Source organism: Rattus norvegicus, chromosome 4 (assembly GCF_021556685.1).
Source record: "Rattus norvegicus strain SHRSP/BbbUtx chromosome 4, alternate assembly SHRSP_T2T, whole genome shotgun sequence".
Classification (NCBI taxonomy): domain Eukaryota; kingdom Metazoa; phylum Chordata; class Mammalia; order Rodentia; family Muridae; genus Rattus; species Rattus norvegicus.
The window spans coordinates 4724035-4729613 of record NC_141537.1 but is presented as its reverse complement, the minus strand read 5'-3'; the positions used below and the strand labels follow the sequence as shown (position 1 = coordinate 4729613).

General features: G+C 38.8%; 1 pseudogene; it reads left to right on the top strand.

The window, feature by feature from the left end:
• Window positions 1-2597: 2597 nt before the first annotated feature.
• Window positions 2598-3117, top strand: LOC148006219 (large ribosomal subunit protein eL8 pseudogene; annotated as a pseudogene).
• The last annotated feature ends 2462 nt before the right edge of the window (window positions 3118-5579 follow it).

The following is a 5579-nucleotide window of genomic DNA, read 5'->3' as shown; positions in this document are numbered from 1 at the left end:
AATCAGCACTCTGCTCATATTTTGACCTTATATTCTGGTTTGCTTACATTTTTATGTCAATCTTACTTTTTTAACATTATTCTTATTTTTGTATGCCTAGGAAAGTGTTGGTATATGTATATTGATCTTGTATACAAGACAGAATATAGTTTGTGGTGTTAGCGCTTCCCTTCCACCATAGAAGAACTAGGAATCAATAAAACTGCCAGGTTTGGTGGCAAACATCTTACCTCTATGGTATACTGTTCTCAATGACAATTTCAATTAACTATTCGGCCTTCCTGATTTCTCACCAGAAACTAGATGAACTCTGAATCACTAAATTCTTATACAAACACCACCAAATGAAGAAGAATGAAACATAAATAATGAAAAAATAGTGACAGTGGCAAACTGCTAATTGTTGATGTGTGTTCTGTTGCTATGTATGATGTTAAATACTACCACAAAATCTGTTTGTTCCCAGGGATGTGGAGATCCTCACATGCACCAACTAATGGTAATATAACGTTCCTCCTTAGTTTAAAACTATTGTATAAATAAAGATGCCTACAGTCTGTAGCTGAGCTGAAGAGAGGCAGGCAGAGCTGCAGTTCCTGGGCTTGAAGTCTGATGCAGAGACCATGAGGAGGAGATCAGAGAGAAGAAGAAAGAAGGAGATGCCATGAAGTAGATGGTTCATGAGAACATGGGCATGAGGGCTGGCCATTTGGAGTAAGAGTAGCCTACCTGAATCACGGAAAGTTATATCTCAGAGTTATTGATAGGGTAGTAGACATAATAGAGATCTTATATCTACCCAGCTTTAATGCTACTAAGTCTTACAATAAATATGAAGGTTTTGTGTCTTTTATTTGGGAACTAAATGATCTAAGGTGGTGTAGAAACCCCCACATAATATTTAAACTACAAGAAATAAGCGGGGTTGGGGATTTACCACTGGGTAGAGCACTTGCCTAGGAAGTGCAAGGCCCTGGGTTCGGTCCCCAGCTCCGAAAAAAAGAACCAAAAAAAAAAAAAAAAGAAAGAAAGAAAGAAATAAGCAAATGTCTGCTAGAAACAATTACATAATATCCATTTCGATAATACCATCTCACCCTACTATGCAGTGTGATACACAGATATAGTGAAATTTCCCAGTGACACTACAGCCAGGATCAACAGTTTTGAAACAAAAAGAATCTATTTCTCCTGCTGAGTTTTTCATTCACACTGCAGTGTAATATAATCCACTTTGACTAGTTGTAAACTTTGCTCTGCTAAAGCCAGAATTTTGGTAGTAAGAATTATTTTCAGAAATTCAATGTTTGATTTAAAAGTCAGAAAATAGTTTCCATAGACAAGGACTTTTATGTACAAAATGAATGTAACAGAATTTTTCCAGCCCTCTGAGACAACTAGTGTATAGTGAGCACAGAATTGCTCAGTTGAGTTAAAATGATTTTCATACTTGAAAGAGCTAAATAATTTATGTTACTTTCACTGTCTTTTGAGCTAATGATTTTCTTAGCAGAATTTTTTATTTCTAAAGAACTTGAGGAATGAAAACCTCATTCCAAATTTTCAGTGGAACAACATGCACACACACACACACACACACACACACACACATACACATCTGTGTATTCATGATTGCCTTTTCAGAATACTTATCAAATATGTTTATAAGGTTGTAGATAATTGGATCAGCATCTATGAGTACTTACTGCTATTGCAGAGAACTGCAGTTGGTTCAGAGCACATATATCAGGCTGATTACAACTGCCTGTTTCAGGTACAAAGGATGTTATGCCTCTTCTTGGGTTCCAGGATATGTGTGATGAACTCATACAGGCACAGAGACACTGACACAAACACATGCATGCAAACTTTAACAAAAAATCTAATTAAAAAATGTATTCATAGTGCAGTAGAGTTTGCCCAGTGCTTCTGCCAAGCCTGTGGACCTGATAGTGCCCATGGTTTATCCCCATGAACAACATGGAGGAATAGTAGAACTGAGTACAAGTTGTCCTCTGACCTCCAACAAACATGGTTTGGTTCAAGTGTATACACACACATACAAATAAACAAATATAAGTATTACTTAAATTTTAATTTATACAAGCTAAAGTTTGTAGAATATTTTAACACAAATGTTATTTTTTTAATGAGTACTATCTCTAGAAAATTCAAGTTCATGAACAGCTATAAGCATGCCAATCTCTACTATGTCTAAGTGGTTGTGAAGAAATCTGTAACTCGTGGTAACTATCTTAAGCTTGATAGTGTTCTATTCATATCTTATATTCTATATAAGGGGTAGTAGATTATTTGGTAAAGTGAATATCTGTCTAGACTGAGAACTTGAGTTTGATGCTACAAGAAAACATGTTAAAAACTTATGGATAGCGGACTCTCCCACACCCCCCACAATTAGGTTTTTTTGAGCTGTCCTAGAGAACTCACTTGCTTCCAGGTCAGCTGTCTCACAAATGACTATAACTACATTCCCAGGGAAATTGGATATTCTCTTCTAGTCTCAGATAGCACCATCTCACATATATATTAATTAAATTATGAAAGTACAAAGTTGCTCTCTCCTCCAGCCAAGCAAGATGCCCAAAGGAAAGAAGGCCAAGGGGAAGAAGATGGCCCCAGCCCTCACCGTGGTCAAGAAACAGGAGGCCAAAAACTTGGTCAATCCTTTGTTTGAGAAAAGGCCTAAGAACTTCGGCATTGGACAGGACATCCAGCCCAAAAGAGATCTCACATGCTTCGTCAGTGGCCCTGCTACCTCAGGCTACAGCAAGAGGCATCCTCTATCAGCAGCTCAAAATATCTCCTGCCATCAACCAGTTCACCCAGGCCCTGGACAGGCAAACAGTGACTCAGCTGCTTAAGCTTGCCCACAAGTACAGGCCAGAGACAAAGCAGGAGAAGAAGCAAAGGCTGCTGGCCCACGCTGAGAAGAAAGCTGCTGGTAAAGGGGACATCTCAACTAAGAGACCACTTGTCCTAGGAGCAGGGGTCAATACAGTCACCACCTTGGTGGAGAACAAGAAGGCTCAGCTGGTTGTGATTGCCCATGATGTAGACCCCATTGAGCTGGTGGTTTTCTTGCTGGCCCTTTTTTGAAAGATGGGGGTGCCCTACTGCATCATCAAAGGAAAAGCCAGTCTGGGGCGCCTGGTCCACAGGAAGACATGCACCACTGTTGTCTTCACACAGGTTAACTCGGAAGACAAGGGTGCTCTGGCTAAGCTGGTGGAAGCTATTAGGACCAATTATAATGACAGATATGACAAGATCCGCCGCCACTGGGGAGGCGACGTCCTGGGTCCTAAGTCTGTGACTCGCATTGCCAAATTGGAAAAGGTCAAGGCTAAGGAACTCGACACTAAACTGGGTTAAATGTACACTTAAGTTTTCTGTACTTAAATATAATTACAAAATTTTTTAAAAGTACAAAATTAAATACAGATGTGGTGATACATTCTTGCAAGCTCAGAGGGGAAGAAATCTGTGATCTATGTCTCAGTGGTCACTCAAGCATATTTGGTTAGGTCTATGTGGAAGATGAGACACTGCCTCAAGAATTTTTTGTTAGATGATTTGACTTACATATATATTCGGTCTTGGTTTAAATTAGTATATCAATGTGGTAGAATTCAGTTATCCAAATGGATGCCCTTCCCATTGCTGCCATGATCCTTCCTTTCTGTAGCTATGGTACAGGTGACATTTGTTCTTCACCAAAGTGCCATCTGTGCAAATCTGAGAATCAGTAGAGAAACTAGTGCAGATCTACACCATTAGAGAAAATATTTCTAAATATATCATGAACAGGAAAAGATCCATTTTTCCAAATCATTAATTCTCATTAATAAAGAGAATGTTAGCATGGCTGATTTATGGAGGAATCTTTCCCCAAAAGAACAGAAGTGTATGTGTGTCTAAAATTTTCTTTCCACAGAGATGTGTGATGAATTTGCTGTTCTGCTTCACCAGAAACTGAGGAATTCTATTTTTTTTAAGACTGGCATCAAGGTTTATTTTTATTTTTTTAAAGATTTATTTGTTTATTTTATAAGTACTCTGCTGCTGTCTTCAGACATACCAGAAGACGGAATCAAATCCCATTACAGATGGCTGTGAGCCACCATGTGATTGCTGGGAATTGAACTCAGGACCTCTGGAAGAGCAGTCAGTGCTCTTAACCACTAAGCCATCTCTCCAGCCCTTATTTTTTTTTTTAATACAAAATGACAAAACCTTTTTAATAGCCAACCCATCTTAAAAATAAAACAGGACATTATTTTACTGGGTTTCTTTTTTTTCTTCCATCTTTATTAACTTGAGTATTTCTTATTTACATTTTGATTGCTATTCCCCTTCCCCATTTCCGGGCCAACATCTCCCTAATCCCACCTCTCCCCTTCTATATGGGTGTTCCCCCCCATCCTCCCCCGAGTACCACCCTCCCTCTAACAATCACCTTAACTGGGGGTTCAGTCTTGGCAGGAATAAGGACTTCCCCTTCCACTGGTGCTCTTACTAGGCTATTCATTGCTACCTATGAGGATGAAGCCAAGGGTCAGTCAAGGTATAGTCTTTGGGTAGTGGCTTAGTCCCTGGAAGCTCTGGTTGATTGGCATTGTTGTTTACATGGGGTCTCGAGCCCCTTTAAGCTCTTCAGGTCCTTTCTCTGTTTCCTTCAAATGGGGTACCGTTCTCAGTTCAGTGGTTTGCTGCTGTCATTCGCCTATGTATTTGCTGTAAATCATAATCATGTAAACCAATAGATACAATATAGCTAAGATAGGAGATGCATTTGAAAGATGGTAGGAGAGTAATCAACATGATTTAGTGTCATGAAAAATATTGGGAATTCTACTATAGCATGTCTCATTGATCACATGGGATGATAAGTCAATAATACAGACAAGACCATCAGTCATCAGTCTTAGAATAGTGAATGTCATAAGTTATAATCCTTCAAGAAATTGAAATTAACAACAAGAGATCAAAGCTGCTTTCTGACCATGGTGCTTTCTAGCACCATGTATAGAAGTGGGGATAGGAACATGGACTATAAAAGAGAGCCTTAGCTCTGACAGTTGAAAATGGAAAAAAAAGACTGCCCTAGAATATTTTTAAAGATTTTTATTATTAGGTATTGAGTCAAACAATAATAGATTTCATCATCTTACATTTCATACATGCTAATAATTTGATCCCATCCATTCCCCTTCCTCTCCATTCTTCCTGTCACACTCTTTCTCTCTCTCCACCTTTCCTTTTATTCTGCCTCTACTTTTCTGTCATTTTCTGGGGGGGGGTGTAATTATTTTAATTAGGGTTTCTCGCAGGAACATGTGCCACTTACCTGTAGCAAACCATTGAGGAAAATCTCTCCCTACTCTAGCCACTGTAATTGCCTATAGACTACTCTCAGAGAGAGCCAGAAAACAGCATTATTATTTAAAAATCATCAGATCAAACATGGGTGTAATGATTATTTTGGGCAATCCACTACAGAGACTAAAACATAGGAAGAAATTTCAACTTTGGATATGTAATGGGACACAGCATACAAT